Here is a 20,449-nt window from a genome sequence, read left to right as displayed (position 1 = left end):
TCCAAGTATTCTAACTCTGGACCGTGGGCTGAAACGTGGTTCACTCAGCATCATGAGGTCAACTGAAATGAAATGCTTTGTGGCCTCCGGAAAGGTCTGGTGCTGGTCTTTTGATATGACTCCCGTAGGCGACCTGCGCATCGTGATGAGAATGAAATGATGAAGACGACACATACACCCAGCCCCCGTGCCAGGCGAATTAACCAATTATGCTTAAAATTCCAGAACCTGCCGGGAATCGAATCCGGCACCCCTCTGAACAAAGGCCAGCACGCTAACCACTTAGCCATGGAGTGGGACATGAGGTCAACTGAAGAGTTATCTGACAAGACAGGCGCGGACTTTGTCGTGGAAACAACCAATAATACTGAGGATGTCACGTGACACTCCAGTATCTATAGACCCACTGACTGGGCAGCAGTAGTCACGCCAGGCCGAGGGAACGAACACAAACGCCATGTCCCCGAACCAGGAGAAGTAACCAGACGTGGCTGAAGTTCTCGACCAGACCCCGAATCGAACACAGGATATTCTGAACCGAAATCCACTACGTTGATCATTCGGCTCAGGAGCCGGACTAAGACTGCATTGGCCTTTGAACTGTTAATATTGTTCTTCACTTCTCAGTTTGACAGAAATCAACACACTTAGCAGCTCTACTCTCTCCATGGGTAAATAGGGGAAGTTCAATGCACAGACAGCAGCCGCAAGCTATTCACGCCCAGTTTCCTAATATGAGGAAAAGTCCGTGTCACGTGATATTCAGCTCTCACGTGAAGCTATAAACAATAAAAACGCTAACAGCTGTTATTATGGACATATCTTAATAAAATAGATTACAAACCTACTCCTACTGATTCCTGAAGTCTCCCTTGCGGCACTAAATGGTAGGAAGGCATCCAGACAGGGATAACAAGAGCGATGGAGCTGATTTGTGAAGATACTTTGAGCAAAATATGTTTGTATGAATCTTAGAGTGTAGCATTCTAAATACTTACAGAGTTAGAACAATTTCATAGGCGTGCGGATAAATGTACAGATGCGGACGGTGGCGTTTTTTAAAATATTATGTAAACTGTGTAAGAATGATGTAAAATGTAACTCATGCATCGAGTGGCTAGGACAATTGTTGTTATTCCATAAGAAGCCCGGCTTTGGCTGCATGGTCGGCGTAGTTGACCTCCGGAGCAGACGGCACCGGGCTCGATTCCCGACCATGTCGTGGATTTTAGCCACATCTGTTTATTTTCTCTCGCTCGGAGGCTTGCTTGTCTTCATACACAATTTCATTTACATGCAATACGTCACATACCAGCCACCACAGAAACACACAGCAGTGAATACATCAAACCACATCAGGTTGAGGCCTTTGTCCAGCCCCTATAAGGCAGACCTTCTGACAAGGGTGGGCGGCGTCTGCCGTGTATGGAAAACAGCGTGTTATTGTGATCGAGGATAGTGTTGCATGTGGTATATGAGTTGCAGGGATGTTGGGGACAGCACACAAACGCACTCCCCAAGCCTAGAAAATTAATCATTTAAGACTGAATACCCCACCCAGCCAAGAATCGAACCCGGGGCCCTCAGAATAGAAAGCTGAACACTCAGCCAAGGAGCCGGACATAATCACTATTATAATAAAGTATCATATCCAAACCTGACCGCTGACAACCTGGTCATTGTCACTTACATGACCACAGGCCACAGATCGGACATACTAACTCAGAGTTTACTTGCAGTAGGGTGGTAAGTTAATTCTAGCTCATTCTCTAGGAAAAAGCAACCCATCCAAGTTGTGACCACGCCCAATGTTCCTTAACTTGGGATATCTCACGAGATCTGGCGTACCGAGCAAATGGCTGAGCGATTTGGGTCACGTAGATAACAGCTTGCATTCGAGAGATAGTGGGTTCGAACCCCACTGTCGGCAGCCCTGAAGATGGTTTTCCGTGGTTACCAATTTTCACACCAGGCAAATGTACCCTAAATGCTGTATCTTTATTAAGGCCACGGCCGCTTCCTTCCCACTCCTAGCCCTTTCCTATCCCATCGTCGCCGTAAGACCTATGTCGGTATGACGTAAAGCAAATTGTAAAAATAAAATTAAAAAATGATTTGGTGTTTCAACATGGCCACTCCTTTGGTAGGATAAAATATAAAGTTAGAAGGTTTTCCAAATAGTATTTACACATCGTATGCCACATTCCTCTATAAAATTTCCCAGCAGTCTCAGCATACAGTAAGTGACGTTAACGACACAAAGGAATGAGGAAATGACTACCAACATGAATGTCAGTAGTGACGAGGAAGTTACAAGTTCTAGTCTTCCACTATCCGTAACCTAGGCAATTTGTGTGATATGATTAGTCAGTTATCGCTAAGTCCAGTCGCCTGTGGGTGTTTTAAGTATGTAGTTCGAGGAGTGTGGAATTCACACTACACTTACGTACGATTTATATTTTTGTACATTGGTGATCGACTTTCGGTGAGTGAAAATGGAAATAATGAATACTAAAATAGCCTAAAATATCTACCGTTAGTTGATATGCTAACTATTAAAACGAAGTTACTCTGAAAACTTCGCTTCTACAAGGTAGCTTCAAAAACAAAAGTAACAAGAGCTCGCACGGAGAAACTTTATTTTACCGGTAGATAGCCTATTAGTACACACAGTAGTAGGATATTGATACGCGCTGCTGTTTAACATAGTCACCATTCTTCTCCGAGCACTTGTTCCACAGGTACTCTAAGACAGGAAGAAATCTATGTCCATTTCCTGAAACCACGTTATGACGGCATGATGCACGACATGTTGAGGGGTGTCTTTAAAAGTAGGAAAGATCATAATATGCACAATATGAAGAAAAGTCGGAATTCAAGAGGATAAATTGGGGCAAATTTTATCATTTATAGTAAAGAGAGTTAGGGATTAGAATAACTTACCAAGGGAGATGTTCAATAAATTTCCAGTTTCTTTGCAATCATTTATGAAAAGGCTAGGAAAACAACAGATAGGGACTCTGCCATCTTGGCGACTGCCCTAAATGCAGATCAGTAGTGATTTGATTGATTGATTGATTGATTGATTGATTGATTGATTGATTGATTGATTGATTGATTGATTGATTGATTGATTGATTGATTGATTGATTGATTGACCGTTGCACAGCTTACCACACAGGTGCGTCATTCAACGGTCCGAGGAGATGGAAATCAGTGGATGCCATGTCGGGATTATAGGGAGGATGGTCCGGTACCTACCACAGGAAGTGTCGTAACAATTCACGCGTGCTGTTGGCAGCGTGTGATCTGGCGTTGTCGTGTATAGCACTGCAGCCCCTGCTGAAAGTCCAGGCCGTTTTCTGAGAGTTGCTAGCCACAAACGCTCAAATGTGTCACAGTACTCCACGTGGACTCTCACTGACAATGCAAGCATGTTATTGGTCACAACAGAGGCGAGTGCGAACAGTCATAAATCTGGTTACTGTCAAGGGGTGGCAATACTTAACATTTGAGTCGTCGGGAGTTAACGAGGAAATTGAATTTTTTTTTTTTTTTTTTTTTTTTTTTTACGATTGGCTTTACGTCGCACCGACACAGATAGATCTTATAGCGATGATGGGACAGGAAAGGGCTACGAGTGGAACGGAAGCGGCCGTGAGCTTAATTAAGGTACAGCCCTAGCATGTGCGTGGTGCGCAAACGGGAAAGCACGGAAAACCATTTCCAGTGCTGCCGACAGTGGGATTCGAAACCCCTATCTCCCGAATGCAAGCTCACAGCTATGGAGAGAATTATAAGCGATTCAGCCACGATACGGCCTTCAACGTGCCGTCATGACGTGGATCAGTGCCCTACGACTGTGTATCTTCGTGCTGTAAAACAGGGTTCCTCCGTGTGAGCTCTTGTTACTTTTCTTTATGAAGCGCTTTTGTATTGGCCCTACCTCTATCTTCGATTCTGTGAAGCTATGTTCCAGGAGAGATGTATCAAAAGGTACCTTTCCTCCTAAGTGGACTCGTCAGTTTCGACTAACCCAGTTATTTGGGAGATTTCCTTATTTGAATAATTGAGATACCGAGAGAGTTGGCCGTACGGTTAGGGTCGCGCAGCTGTGAGCTTGCATTCGGGAGATAATGGGTTCGAATTCCAACGTCGGCAGCCCTGAAATTCGATTTCCGTGGTTTACCACTTTCACACCAGACACATGCTGGGGGTGTACGTTAATTAAGGCTACGGCCGCTGCCTTCCCAATCCTAGCCCTTTCCCATCGTTCCATCGCCGAAAACCTTCGATGTGTTACTGCGACGTTAAACAAGTAGAAAAAATTATAGGGTCACATATGAGGTAAAAGTATAACTTTATAAGGTTGTTACTCTCCACAGACCTGTAAGTTTGTGTCTTTAGACAGCTTAAGACATTCAGTCGAAAGATGAAGGCTTAGCGACTGTTCTTGAGGATGGGTTAAAGTATGTCTTACCTTGCGATCAAGAAGGACGAGACAAAATGTCTAACTAGGAATATTATCTACAGTAAGGTGATTTTCGGTTACAAATATTCCTCAGGCATTGATGATGATGATGATGATGATGTGGAAAACTGTTCCCTTAAAGGACCAAACATCAAGGTAATCAACCCTCTCTGATATATATACCGAGGAATATGGCCATGCGGTTCGAGTCGCGCAGCTGTGAGCTTGCGATCGGGAGATAGTGGGTTCGAACCCCATTGTCGGCTGCCCTGAAGATGATTTTCCGTGATTTTCCATTTTCACACCTGACAAATGCTGTCGAACCTTAATTAAGGCTACTGACGCTTCCTTCCCACTCCTAGTTCGTTTCTACCACATCGTCGCCATAAGATCAATCTGCGTCGGTGCGACGTAAAGCAAATTGATAAAAAAAACTATCCTCTTTGATATTGAATGAGTTTTGAACAGAGCTGGTCTTAGTGGCAAACTACAAATGATGTCAGTAAGCTTCCGCGTTCGCTATTTAGTTGATGAGTTCTTAATGTAACTGATAAGAGATTTATTTATGGTTAGGTGTTTAATGCCGTAAAACTCATGGCTAAATTTCCTTATAAATGTAATTTAAATAACTTAACCTTTAATACTGGTATCTGATTATGAAACCACTGGAGTGAACTTCTTCTCCTTTTATGAACCCATAATACAGGATTTACCATATCGCTTGTATTGTGTTGCTCCATCTTCTTTTATTGCGACAGCAGGTGTCATCAGACCTGCAATAAACCATGTAGCTTTTACAAGGTAGGTTGTCAGATATTCAGCCCAACTTGTCTTCAAATAAGTTGACATTTACAATCAACTGATGCGCCCTACCCACCCACCCACCCACCCACCCACACATCTGGGGGCGAAGGACGGCCTGCAACAGCCGGCAGATGTGGGAATTATTTTACGGTCGGACTTCATTCCACTGAGTCGAACGTGGTCCGATTTCTACTTACCGTGTGTTATAGGCGCACTATCCTCATTAACGAACGGCAGATCTTTGGTAAGAGCAAGTGACAATGTTAGCTTAGAAGCGGAAACTGTTTTTCATAGTACAAATAAGCGGCATCCATTTGTCTAACGTTTGCATGTCTACACCACGTTGAGCCAGTATTGCAATATTTTAGGGTCATTGAGGAGCTTGTAGCGGTGTTCGCAATAACTGCTGCCAACAGTCCCTCGTGTCCATTTAAATTTGTGGTTAACAACCACATGGTCACACACGAGCGTACGTTAGAAAGGAAAGTGGCAGCAACACATTCTTCGGAACTCGGTTGGTGGAGTACTACTAACCAATAAGAAACGGTTTCATTCCTCCCCTGAAGGGGGAGGCGGGCCTCTTAGTCGGTAACGCCGTCTCTCAGGCCGGGAGATTTGTTACGGTGAAGGTGAGGGGGTTGGCGGCCGTGGCCTATACTAGGAACTGTCCCGGCATTCGCCTTAGTGCATGAGAACAGAAAACCACGGAAAACCATTTTCAGGAGAGCCGACGGTTGGGGCCAGCCGAGAGGTCCAGCCAGCCCTGTCCATTCTCCCGAATGGAGAGGCGTAGAGCCACGGTAGAGCCGCGGCCACCCCTCCCCTGCTCGGTTGGCCGGTCAAAGTGCAGAGCTGTTGGAGCACGAACCAACCGTGGCCACTTATGGGCCGAGACCCACCCTGCATCCACCGACCTGGTGGAGTATCTATCTATTAAATGCTTTCATTCCCCACCCTGAAGGGGTGGGGCGGGCCACCTAGAGGGTAACGCCCTCTCTCTGGCCAAGAGATGCGGGCGGGCTGGGGAGATGTGACGGAAGAAGGAGGTGGGTAAAGGATGTGAATATATAGGAGATGGGAGAGGAATTCTGCCTATGCCTAAGTATTGAAGGTCGTTGAGTGAGTTTATTAGCATAGATGGTTACAAAGTAGTACAAAAGACATTACACAGATTTAGAAGTATGTAGGAATATGATATAACGGCTGTGGGACGAAGGTGGGGTTAGTGCTAGAGGTAAGGAAAAGGGATATGATGTGAAAGATACAGGATAAGTTATGCAGGGAAGTGAGTAAGGTTTGGAGGGGTTTGGTTGGGGGTTGTATTGGAGGGGAAACACCGGGTGGAGGAGGGTGAAACTGATTTGTGGACTCGGTGGAAGGAAAGGAGGAGCCGGCCGGGGACGGTGACGGGGTGTATGAGATCGGTTAGTAGGTTGGGGAGGAGAGCGAGATGGTTCAATGTGATGATGACGGCCTTGAAGATGGATTCCGTTGTTGATGAAATGTTGGGCGATGTCCGGAGTCGGTAGATGAAGGCGAACGAGGTGGATAGGTCCTGTAGCATTGAAAATCCGAGTTGCTCTGCGAACTGGTGTTCCTGTCTGGCGGAGGTCTTGAAGTATGGCGTCGTTGGATAAGAGCGGGTCCACTCCTCGGATGACGCAGGTGCAATAGGTCGATGGTGGCGACATTATGTCGGTGGTAGTGTCCCTTGTAGGCGCTGGTTGTTGACTTGATGAGGTAGGGGTGGGAGGCGTGGTGATAGTAGTGGTTATGATAGGGATAGGATGAGTTGTTACCGTAGTCGTGAGCGAAGTTGTGAGGGAGGTGTGAACTGGGGTGGTTGTGAGGGTGGTAGTAGTGGTGTAAGGAAAGGACAAGGGTTGTGGCGGGGTGTGTGAGGTGGATCAGGGGAATAGTCCGGGAGTTGCTCTAACATATTGCTGGGAGTGTCTTCCATGCGATGGAGGCGTTGGCAGATTTGTGCACCAGTGGCGAGAAGATGGTCACGTTCGGTGGATGTGTTGAAATGAAGAAGGACGTCGTTTGATGGTACGGAACCTTCATAAAGCCTTGTGGCGCAGTATACTCCAGACTTGCGGAGTTCGGAGAGGATGGTGTCTTCAGTGATGGATTGTTGGACGTCCAGGACAAGACAGGTGTACATCTTGGAAGGCTGACTTCCAACTTGATGTCTGGCCTATATGCTTTGTTGGGTCGGCTGGGTGCGATGGTAAAGTTGCGTCGTCACCCGGCCGAATCAAAAATAATGAGGTAGGGAGTACACAGTCCACTGTACAGATAGACGGCGAATAGCGTGTGTGTTGTGATGCTTCCTCTTGGTGGAGTAGACATAGATCGATTGACATGCCGCTCGCTAACGAGTATCATACAGGAGTTATAAAGAGACTTCATCCACAACACTGGACGCAAGGCAGTAGATAACTATCAATGTAAACAACATGCTCTACCAGTAGTATTGTCGAGTTCAGAAGAATTCACACTCATGAAAATGTGCGATGAAAAGTAGTATGAGGGAACGCACTGTCTGTTATTAGAGAATCCATTTTCTTTGTCCCTAATTTGGTGAGTCCCACTGCTCGCAGCAACTGTTCAAAATGTCCACCTCCGGCCTCTATGCTAGCAATTGGAATAGATTGAGAGGTTCCATGCAAACTCGTGTTCTCATCCTGAGGTGGTGCAGCTCTTTTCATGCAAGTGAGCTGCATGTACCATTTCAACCACATACCAGCCCTCCTGCCATTCTTAAATTTCTGGCAGTACCGGGAATCGCACCCGGGCCCCCGTGGACGGTAGCTAATAACAGTAACCGTTACGCTAGGGAGGCGGGCAGAGGTTCCATGATAGATGATAAACACTAACGTGCTCAGTTCCCACATATCAGCACGTGCTAGCTACCAAAGTCTGCAGCTTATTGACCTTCGAAAAGCAAATAAGTAGCCTTGTTCTGCAGTCAAAGGGAGACTATGAATACAGAGTCGAGCAATGTAATGGTAATGGCGTATGGCTTTCAGTGCCGGGAGTGTCCGAGGACAAGTTCGGCTCGCCAGATACAGGTCTTTTGATTTGTCTCCCATAGGCGACCTGCGCGTCGTGATGAGGATGAAAAGATGATGAAGACGACACATACATCCAGCCCACGTGCCAGCGAAATTAACCAATTAAGGTTAAAATTCCCGACCCTGCCGGGAATCGAACCCGGGACCCCTGTGACCAAAGGCCAGCACGCTAACCATTTAGCCATGGAGCCGGACCAGTCGAACAATAAGGCACGGCCAAACTTTCAGGACGAATTCCTCACCCGTAGGGGAAGAAAATATGGACATGGGTCAGGAAACATTTCCATATTATAACTTATCTTCTGCAACCCTGCATTTATCATGGGACACACACAGGAAACCTCCAAGCGGCCATCCCCTCTCATTGCGGGAGCCTGCTGAATTTGCCGGGCAGAGTGGCTCAGACGGTTGAGGCGCTGGCCTTCTGACCCCAGCTTGGCAGGTTCGATCCTGGCTCAGTCCGGTGGTATTTGAAGGTGCTCAATTACGTCAGCCTCGTGTCGGTAGATTTACTGGCACGTAAAATAACTCCTGCGGGACTAGAATCCAGCACCTCGGCGTCTCTGAAAACCGTTAAAGTAGTTATTGGGACGTAAAGCACATAAACTATTATTATATTATGATTCCTGCTGAATTTTTAGTTATCTACATGAAAAAAGAAATAGTAACGTTCCCACCATTGTTGCATAAATTACATGGTCATGTAGAGGAAGTGATAAATAAATAAATAAATAAATAAATAAATAAATAAATAAATAAATAAAAATAAGTAAATAGATAATTAAATAAGTAAGTAAATAAAAGGGATACGATATTTTGTATACGTTAAACGTCTACTTAACGGACTGCGGTGTAATTGGCTGGCCTTGAGATCATGTAGAGCTGATGTCAAAAGCTACATCTTGTTTTCATGCTTCTAATAATAATGTCATTGCATTAACGTACCACTAACTACTTTTACGGTTTTCGGAGACGCCGAGGTGCCGGAACTTAGTCCCGCAAGACTTCTTTTACGTGGCAGTAAATTTATCGATACGAGACTGACGCACCTTCAAATACCACCGGACTGAGCCAGGATCGAACCTGCCAACTTGGAGTTAGAAGGCCAGCGCCTCAACTGTCTGAGTCACTCAGCCCGGCCCCATTCTTCTACCAACCATTCAGCAAATAAAATAACTGTGTAGTCCGCCTCTGTGGTGCAGTGGTTAGCGTGATTAGCTGCCACCCTCGGAGGCCCGGGTTCGATTCCCGGCTCTGCCACGAAATTTGAAAAGTGGTACGAGGGCTGGAACGGGGTCCACTCAACCTCGGGAGGTCAACTGAGTAGAGATGGGTTCGATTCCCACCTCAGCCATCCTGGAAGTGGTTTTCCGTGGTTTCCCACTTCTCCTCCAGGAAAATGCTGGGATGGTATCTAACTTAAGGCCATGGCCGCTTCCTTCCTCTTCCTTGTCTATCCCTCCCAATCTTCCCATCCCCCCGCAAGGCCCCTGTTCAGCATAGCAGGTGAGGCCGCCTGGGCGACGTAGTGGTCATTCTCCCTAGTTGTATCCCCGACCCAATATCTCACGCTCCAGCTCACGGCCCTTGAGGCGGTAGAGGTGGGATCCTTCGTTGAGTCTGAGGGAAAAACCAACCCTGGAGGGTAAACAGATTAAGAAAGAAAGAAAAAATAACCGTATAGCATACCAAAAGAAAGTAAGAAAGGAAAGCAAATTCATCTTTGTACAGGCAATGAAGGCCCTGGGAGGGGTAGAAGGTAAAGGCTTCTAAGGCACTTGGTGGTGTAGAGTGGTTAGTTCTACGTCCGACTGCCTTTGACACTAGGAATTAACCTCGTACTCACGTTTGGTGCAGATGAGTGAACCTCAGGTCTATGTTCACATCCGGAAGTGGAAATCTCTCGTGTTTTACATTTTTCGACTTCCTATCGGGGAATCGAACCCACATCCTTCCAGGTGAACTGAACACGTTTTTTCCACCTCGACCAGGCAGCCCCGATTTTATAGCATATACTGTAGACTATGTGGTCTACTATACAGTACTCACTTGCTAACAACTAAAATTATTCATTATCGAGCTCGATAGCTGCAGTCGCTTAAGTGCGGCCAGTATCCAGTATTCGGTAGATAGTAGGTTCGAACCCCACTGTCGCCAGCCCTGAAAATGGTTTTCCGTGGTTTCCCATTTTCACACCAGGCAAATGCTGTGGCTGTACCTTAATTAAGGCCACGGCCGCTTCCTTCCCACTCCTGGCCCTTTCCTGTCCCGTCGTCGCCATAAGGCCTATCTGTGTCGGTGCGACATAAAGCAACTAGAAAAAAAAAGTTCATTAATAGTACATTCTGAAAACTACTGAGTGATCATGGCCGCATGATGAAGGGTTTTTTTCGTGTATCTTCAGATCGGTCGCAGATTTTTTTTCTTTTAACTAAATTCATTGTAATTTATATACATATTGATTCAGACGGATTATACAGGGGGCGTCTACACTTCTATGGCTACTTAATGCCGGAATGAATCACTGCGGCAGTGGCTGGAATACCAGCTGTGTGCCGCTATCTCAAGGTCATTTTCCACTACTCTGTGATGGACAGAATGCCTGCCACGTAGCTGTTATTATTCTCTCTCTCTCTCCCTCTCTTTTCATCTGCATAGAAGCCATGAAGGAAGGAAAAGGCTTCCACTATCCATAACTTAGATACTCACTGTAAGTCGGATAGAGTTATCAGCTCATTGCCCGACTGCCCTTGTGCCGGGCAGAGTGGCTCAGACGATTGAGGCGTTGGCCTTCTGACCCCAACCTGGCAGTTTCGATACTGGCTCAGTCCGGTGGTATTTGAATGTGCTCAAATACGTCAACCTCGTGTGGATATATTTACTGGCACGTAAAAGAACTCCTTCGAGACTAAATTCCTGCACCTCGGCTTCTCCGGAAGCCGTAAAAGTAGTTGTTGGGACGTAAAGCCAATAACAAAAAACCTGCCTTTGCCCCCGAAAATTAATCTGAACCTCAGGGCTATGTGCACCTCCAGAAGTGGAAATATTTTCGACTTCCTGACGTGGAATCTAACCCACTCCCTTACGGGTGAAATTAGGACGCACCGCCTCGGCTAAGCAGCTCCTAGCTGTTACTAGGCCCCGGATTTATATGTCTTCAAAGGATTGATTCCGGTCACGTGTACATAAACAGAAATATTCGCAGTTGGACTTTTTTTAAATATCAGTATGGATTGTTCTGCGTAGTCTAGGAAGAGAAACAAGTTTAATAAAAATGGCCTCTTTTTCCCACTGATTTGTTTCTTATCTAGGTGCATGGTAGATATCACGATAGCAATCAATCAATTAAGGATCAATCAATCACCACTGATCTGCATTTAGGACTGTCGCCCAGGTCAGAGAGACCCTATCAGTAAGGTGTTTACCCTGAAAAACAGAAGCAGACAAACTTCATCGTACCACAGGCCTGAAAGGCCTTGGACTACCAAGCGACTGTTGCTCAAGGCGAAGGCCTAACTATTATGAGGTGACGCGTGTTCAGCGTGATGAATCCACTTGGCCGTTATTCTTGGTTTTATAGACCAGAGACGCTAGCTCGTTAGAACAATCAATTTTTCACCTAAAACCACAGCTACTGAATTGGCAGTGAATATCGCACAGACTAGTGGAAAGACTGTCCATCCCATTACAATAAGAAGGACATTAAAAAGTGCCGGTTTTCGGAACAGTTCAACAAGAAAGAAACCATACATTAATGCAATTAATGAGAAGAAGCGACTAAAATTTGAAAAATTGTACAATGATAAGGACTACAATTATTGGAATAACGTTTTCTTTAGAGAAAAGAGTAAGTTCAATTTATTTCAGTGTGACTGAAAGCAGAAAGTTTGGAGAAAACTCAATGAAAGCCTCCACAAGAAAAATCTTGTTCCGTCAGTGAAATATGGAAGCGGGAACGTTCTTGTTTTTGGTTGCATGTCCAATGCTGGGGTAGGCAATTTAGTGTTTATTGAAAATAAAATGGATAAATGGAACTATCTGGATATATTAAAGGAAAATCTGAAACAGCCTGCTGAAAACTGTGACTAGGAAATGACTGGGTCTATAAACAAGACAACGACCCTAAACATACCGCTATAATAGTGAAATAATGGCTGCTTTACAATGTTCCCAAGCAATTACACTCACCTTCCCAGTCTCCCGACATTAACCCCATTGATAACCTTTGGGAAAAAATCCATAGGCGTGTTAGGAAATATTCCATTAAGAGGAATAACAATTTGAAACTTGCCACACAAAGAGAATGGAGTCCAGAAGTCACCAGAAACCTAGTGGAATCGATGCCTCGGCGTTTGGAATCTGCGATAGCTGCAAAAGGTGGTAACTCCAAGTACTGAACCTAATATGAGAGTGAAACATCGTGAGTGTATGTTCGCTTTTGCTCGTAGCGTTTTTTTCCGTTTCAAAAATGAACGATATCTTGCCTTTAGTTTTACATTTAGTTAATAATCCAAAATGTGCTTGCAAGTCTATCATTTTGTTTTATAAGTGTAAATAAGTAAAATTTTGTTTTATTTGTATTTACATGAAATGTTGAGGTGTATGTGAACTTTTGTTTCCGACTATTGACTGTTATGTTCTTCAGCGTTCCATCATCAGTCGTGCAATTGAATACATGACACGGGTATGTTGTTGCTAGGTTTGCTGTACGTCCCGGTTTGATGGCCTTGTCCCGGGGCCCGCCCGGTTTGACATTTTGTCTTTGTTTGAAAATATTACATTTTTTTAAAAATTATAGTAGAATTTGAAGCGTCTCTGACATTTCATTTATTATGGAGAGCTAAAGTCGCTGAAATGAATGTTAAGCCTAGTAGCGGAAAGTAAATGTGTATATCTAGTCTTACTGTGGTACGAGATCGGTGAGTGTAATCTCTTTGATTCTTGTGTAACTCCTTAAATTTGTTGTCGAGGACTTTGAAATATAAAAGAAACGCACTACAGGAGAGTAGATTGGGATCTTTTGTTATAAACTATGAATCATTGTACACTGCTAAATTTAAAATAAATGTATATTGATATTGTATAAGTATTAAGGGGTGTTTTAGTAGCAAGAATATTTGTAGTTTTTTCCCACATTTGGCGACCGCGACTGGACAGGCTTAAAATCGCAATGGATAATGTAACGGAAGTTCGTGCGGTACATCGACGTACATATACGCGAATTTACAATAAGATAGTCATCAACTTAGGGACTTTAACTTACTGCAAGAGAAACATGAAGACGTACGGGCACTGGGCCACCAGATATTCTTTTTGATGTTGGAGCAAGATATGGATGAGGATGACCTACAGAAAGAGGTTAGTGCCTCTGATGATATAATTTGTATATTTAATAACCTGCAGATTAAGGTAACTGCTATGTTAAAAGAGAGAGAACAGCAGAATATTATCAGTGAAAGTACCCCTAAGTGTTGTCTCATTTACTCAAAGAAAGTATAGGCTTCCACTTCTAGAACTTAAAAAGTTCAATGGTGAACCGAAGGACTGGTTACAGTTTTGATCCCAGTTTGGAAAAATTGATGAAGATACCAGTTTAGATCCCTCGGATAAGTTCCAGTATTTTATTCAAGCCACTACTGAAGGCTCTCGTGCCAGAGAAGAGGCCAGTAGTTATCCCGCTACTTCTGAGAAATACCCTAAGGCTGTGGAAGCATTAAAGTCCCATTTTGGGAAAGAGGATGTACTAGTTGAAGTATATGTTAGAGAATTGCTTAGGCTCGTATTGTAAGCTAGTAACCCATCCTTTGGCATGACTTTATGCTAATTATACGACTGGCTTGAAAGTTACTTAAGGGCCCTGGAAACTTTAAATGTTATCACGGATAGGTGTGAAGCAATGCTTTTTCCTCTCATGGAGACTTGTTTGCCTAAAGAACTTCTACGAGCATGGCAACGATCTCTAGCTTCACATGCACGAGAGGCTAACACACAGGGTAAAGACCCCGGAAAGGCTCGACTGAAACAACTCATGGACTTTTTAAGATCTGAGATCGAAAGTGAACAGAGAATTTCTATGGCAATGGCTGGTTTCGGTCTCAGGGATGCGGATAAATCTAGAGCGAAAGTCACAAAGGCTACAGCAAAAGGTGCAGTGAGGCAATCCACATTTGTTTCAAATTATATTTCAACTGCTGCAGGGCTGCTCACCGCCTCTAAAGAGGAGAGGAAATGCCTAATTTGGTCTTCTGGTCACAGTTCTCAAGACTGTATTAAAGCTCAGGATTTGTCTTTATTAGAAAGACGACAAGAGGTGGATAAAAATAGGGCATGTTTCTGCTGTCTGCGAGTTGGGCACCCAGCTAACAGATGTAGTAATCGTCCCAAGTGCATCAATTGTGGAAAGGGGCATTTTGAATTAATGTGTGGACAGATTCAGAAAGAGCGATGTGGCAAATGGGATGAAGTTGCTCGGCCAGTGATCCAAAATAATAATAATGTTGTTAAATACGAGGCCCTCGCAGCTGTAGCAAATTATTGCAATGTTCTAATGCAAACACTTGTAGTTTATGTCAGAGGTAATGATCGAATGCGTAAGGCGAGACTTTTGATCGACTCAGCATCTCATCGCTCATATTCAGCTTTCAATTTTTGGAGGAGCTACCACGGAAGTGGTGCAATACAATGTTTTCACACTTTACCTTTCTAAATTGGACAAATCATACCATTGCCATTTTGACGTGCTTGGACAACGGAAGATCTGCGGACGAATTACCCCTGTTATTGATGGCCCTTTGATACAGGAACTTGCTTCGCAAAATATAGAATTAAGTGATATTGGCTCTTCAGCAGATATTGAGATTTTAGTTGGAGCTGATTTTGCTGGCAAACTTTGGACTGGTAGACGGTTACAATTGAGTTCAGGACTAGTAGCAATGGAGACAATTCTTGGCTGGATATTGACAGGGAAAATTCCTGATATCACACCCAGTAATGAGAGCCTAGCTATGGTGGTATCAAGAAAGTTGACCAAAGAAGCCACCGTCACAGATTTGTGGACTCTAGATACTTAGGGATTAGTTATCCATCGGAGAAACTGAGCAGGTCTCATTTCCTTAATACAGTACCAGTCAAAAAAGAAGAGCGTTTTGAAATTCACCTCCCATGGGTTGAGAACCATCCTCCAGTGACTGATAACTATCAATTATCACTGAAGAGACTGCAGTTTACTGTTAAGAGATTGAGACTAAAGCGTACTACGATGCTTATCAAGTAGTACTAGATGATTGGCTGGGGGAAGGGGTGATAGAAGAAGTGTCTCCTCAGGAACTGGATTATCATTGCCACTATTTGCCTCGCCGTCATGTTGTGAAACCTGGTTCAACAACACCAGTGCGCCCCGTGTTCGATGCCTCGTCTACAGAAAATAAACAGCCCAGCCTCAATCAATGTCTTGAGAAAGGTCCTAATTTAATCGAGTAGATACCTTCTGTGTTGGCACGTTTCCTATTGAAGAAGGTGGGAGTTGTTGGAGATATAACAGGAGCTTTTCTCCAGATCAGCATTAGCGAGAGAGGCAGGAATTTATTGAGATTCTTATGGTTAGACAGAAATGGAAATCTCAAGACATACAAACACTGTCGTGTTGTTTTTGGAGTCTCTCCAAGCACTTTTCTATTAGAATCATGCATCAAACTTCACCTTGAAAATACATTCGTACTGTATAAGGAAAGGAAGTCACCATGGCCCAAGTTATTTGTGGAGCTTCTTACCCATAACTTCTACGTATGTTGACAATTGCCTTGCTAGTTTGGACGACGGAGAACAAGCTAAACAGTTTATTGATGTAGCTTCAGGTGTCATGAGGAAACGGCAATTTTGTCTTCGAGGGTGGGAGTTGACCGAAAGTAACGACGTTCCCGGACCTACCAATGAATTAGGACTCTTATGGAACAAGTCCAATGATTCCCTAGCAATCAACATAGATAACCTTCTTTCGATTAGCTTTGAGAAAATAACAAAGAAAATTATTTTGAGTGTTGCCCATAGAATTTTTGATCCGGTGGGTGTCACAAGTAGTGTAGCATTAATACCAAAATTGTTGCTACAACAAACTTGGAGGGAGGGTTTGACATGGGATGAAGAAGTCAATGAAGAGATCAAAATGAAATTCTTGAGTTGGCTTGAAGAAGTTCCTCTTTTAGTTCAAGTTAAGATTCCTCGTTGGGTGTCTAACTCAAACAGGCCTTCTGAAAACGACTAAATAGGTAGGAACTGCCCTAGGTTCATCAACAACTCCACTGATTCTAAAATAACTAACTATATTCTAAATAACATCCGTGCCTGAGCACCTCACCAACACATCAAACTATACCGGTATATATATATAAAATACACTCATAAAATACTGCTGGAGGACTCCATATTTATAACAACAACAAAAAACAGTGGGAAACCAAAAGCGAGGACCAAGCTACCATTTCCAGTCAGCCCGGTGAAGGTTCATTACTAACCATATATATCAGGGCCATCCAAACAGCGCTCCCCCTGCGCTAGCGCTCTGGCCGCGCTCTAAGCCAGTGCTCCGAGCGCTTTGGGGGAATGTAGTTTCAGTAGTGGTGGGAGGAGCTTGGCTGGTTGAGCGAGCGGTCTGCCCGCCGCGCCGAAGAGACCAGCCGATCCATCACTCGCTAGTCTAGTCCACAGTGACTCTATACATATAGAGTGGTCTTTACGTGGTCTACGCACGGGATTCCTCAGCTATGTAAAATTAAAAATGGCTGAGAGTGGTAGTACCCTAATGGCGGCGATCCAGTGCTTGATACACAAGAAGGCAATTTGTGCAAAAGTCGCCAAGCTTAAAGGCGTAATGGGAACAGTTGTGCGAATGGTAAATTTTCTTCGCTCCCATGGACTCGCGCACCGTCAATTCAAAGAGTACCAGGCGAGTTGGCCGTGCGGTTAGGAGCGCGCAGTTGTAAACTCGCAATCGGGAGATATTGGGTTCGAACCCCACTGTCGGCAGCCCTGAAGATGGTTTTTCGTGGTTTCCCATTTAGACACCAGGCAAATGCTGGGGCTGTACCTTAATTAATACTTTAATTAAAGCCACGGCAGCTTCCTTCCCATTCCCGGGCCTTTCTTGTCCCATCGCCGCCATAAGACCTATCTGTGTCGGTGCGACGTAAAGCAAATAGCAAAAAAAGATCAAAGAGTTCTTGGATGACATCGAAGCGGAATATCCGGATATCCCGTAGGCCTACCATGCAGAAGTAAGATGGCTGAGCAAGGCGAAGGTGCTTCATCGAGTTTTTTTGCTTGCGGAATGCAATGGATAGGTACCTTTTATGACATGAAAGGGCGGCTCGAAGTTCTTTTGCGTGATCCAAAGTAGGTGGCGGACTTGGCCTTTTTAAGTGACTTTACTGCCCATCTGAATACTTTGAACACTTCGCTTCAGGGCGAAAAGCACAATACCGAGCTCGACAGCTGCAGTCGCTTAAGTGCGGCCAGTATCCAGTATTCGGGAGATAGTGGGTTCGAACCCCACTGTCGGCAGCCCTGAAGATGGTTTTCCGTGGTTCCCCATTTTCACACCAAGTAAAATGCTGGGGCTGTACCTTAATTAAGACCACGGACGCTTCCTTCCCACTCCTAGCCCTTTCTTCTCCCATCGTCGTCATAAGACCTATCTGTATCGGTGCGACGTAAAGCAACTTGCAAAGAAAGAAAAGAACAATATCTGAGATTTGGTGCAAAAAATTCAATCTTTCAAAAGAAAATTGATTTTGTGGGAAAACCAGTTGCGTGCAAGGAACACAGGATATTTTCCATTGCTTGAAACAGTAAAATAAGGTGTCGACTTTGATGAGTACTTGCAGGTAATTCGTCAATTACAAAAAGAGTTTGAAAAGAGATTTTCAGAATTATCAGAACTCCAAGCGGTGTTAGATGTATTTGTTCGACCATTTTCTCGTAGTGCAGCCAGTGCTCCACAGCTATTTCAATTAGAGTTGCTTGAACTGCAGTGCAATGTTCGTCTTAAAGACCGGTTTCTAATGTCACGAAGTTTAGAAGAATTTTACAGCGGCTTTCCGCAAGAAGAATACCCCCTTTTGTATAAACATACGTGTAAAGTTTTGTCAATGTTCGGCTCAACGTACATTTGTGAGCGTTTCTTTTCGGTTCTTAAGCTTACCAAAAGTAAACATCGTGCAACGATGAGCGATAGAAACTTGCGCAATTGTTTAAGAATAAGTGTTTCCGGAGATATTGTAGGCCTACTCAATTTGGAAAAGATTGTTTGCTCCAAAAGTAAAAGCTCGTAAAAACGGCTGATCCAAAGTCACTCGAGGTCTGTACTATCTGTTCCTATTGGTAAAATTTTGTTGAATTTTCCTCTCAGATTTGTTCAAATTTCAGTTTTGAATAAATCACATTACTGTATTCTTTACTTAACACTTGATTTCGTCTCCTGCATATTCCATACATCGGAGTACCTTTCGATTTGTATATGCGGTATATTTGTTATGGTAAAACAGCCCTATCAATATGATGTCAACAAACCCACAAAAGCCGTCGGACGCACGACTGTACGTACGTATCTAGTCAGAACGGTCCGAACATCGTCCGTCTCAGGTCTCCTCGCTGCCACCCTGTAGTGGTGGTAGGGGAAGGAGCGCTAGTCTGACTGCCAAGTGCTCCCCGAGCGCGGGCGCGCTCTCGGAGCGCAATGGCTGGATGGCCCTGATATATATGGATAAAATACCCTTCACTCTCTCTGTGTATCAACACAACTTGCATATTCTCATTATTGGCACTTCTTATTTCACACAGATACTGTACCTTTATAATACTATGTTCACTGACTCTAACAATTGGTTTAAAGATACATTCACTCGAGCAACACACGCTTGCTGTTCCAGAACATAAATTATGGAAAGTCTGAGACACAGTACCCCAGAGCTTTCACCAACATATAAGACACCAACCCACCACAAGTGATATAACACCAAGTGCCTAAGCACTCCACTGTTGTAGGTTAGTACCACACTTCACATTCCACAAACATTCTTTTTTTCTACTAGGGGCTTTACCTCGCACCGACACAGATAGGTCTTATGGCGACGATGGGATAGGAAAGGCTTAGGAGTTGGAAGGAAGCGGCCGTGGCCTTAATTAAGGTACAGCCCCAGCATTTGCCTGGTGTTAAAATGGGAAACAACGGAAAACCATTTTCAGGGCTGCCGATAGTGGGATTCGAACCTACTATCTCCCGGATGCAAGCTCACAGCCGCGCGCCTCTACGCGCACGGCCAACTCGCCCGGTCACAAACATTCTAAGACCACGTTCCACCAAAGTTACATCTCCTCTTCCTACAAAAGTTTGAAGTAAAGTCCCTCCGCCATTTTCACACATGCCTGTATAGACCGTAGCTTCCCCTTACTCTCACATGATATGTCTACATTGATCCTGGCCATCCAATCGCATGTGGAAGACCCTCTTGTCATTCCAAGACCACGCCCCGAACCACTTTCGTGTCCTAAGACAATAACAAGGCCACCTCATCGAACTCCGGGATGTCTGCATGACTCAAGCAAACTTTCCGAGTTGTAAATAGTACTGTTTTCCCATCCGTTTGTACAAAACAAATTACTCATCTTACCTTCCAGGTTAGAATATTAAGAATAACTATACAAATGGAATAATAATAATAATAATAATAATAATAATAATAATAATAATAATAATAATAATACGAATAATGACGATAATATCTCCCACTTCTGAATACAGTGTGAGTGGGTGATATAGTATATGTACTATCACAACAATGTGTACATGTGACTTGAGAAAGAAATGGAAAAAAAATATCCTGGGTATTGGATGTTGCGCTAACATCGTCCACAACTGTCTTCAGATTTAAATAGAAGCACTTGTAGTCAAAATATATAAATACTTCTACATTAACACAGTGTGAACAAATGAACTGAAAGAGTTATCTTCTTCTTCTTAGTCTTCTTAATCTCTTTACCCTCCAGGCTTGACTTTCCCCTCGGACTCAGCGAGGGATCCCGCCTCTACCGCCTCAAGGGC

The 20,449-nt window shown here is 44.2% G+C and overlaps 1 protein-coding gene across 1 annotated transcript in view; it reads left to right on the top strand.

Annotated features, from left to right (window-relative positions):
• Positions 1 to 20,449, top strand: part of Ctns (Cystinosin) — a 636,400-nt gene that overhangs the window by 21,826 nt on the left and 594,125 nt on the right. The gene's annotated exons all lie outside the window — the stretch shown is intronic.

The sequence above is a fragment of the Anabrus simplex genome, chromosome 2 (genome assembly GCF_040414725.1).
Source record: "Anabrus simplex isolate iqAnaSimp1 chromosome 2, ASM4041472v1, whole genome shotgun sequence".
NCBI classification, from domain to species: domain Eukaryota; kingdom Metazoa; phylum Arthropoda; class Insecta; order Orthoptera; family Tettigoniidae; genus Anabrus; species Anabrus simplex.
Note: the sequence above shows the minus strand (reverse complement) of the source record. Positions and strands in the feature narration are given on the sequence as shown.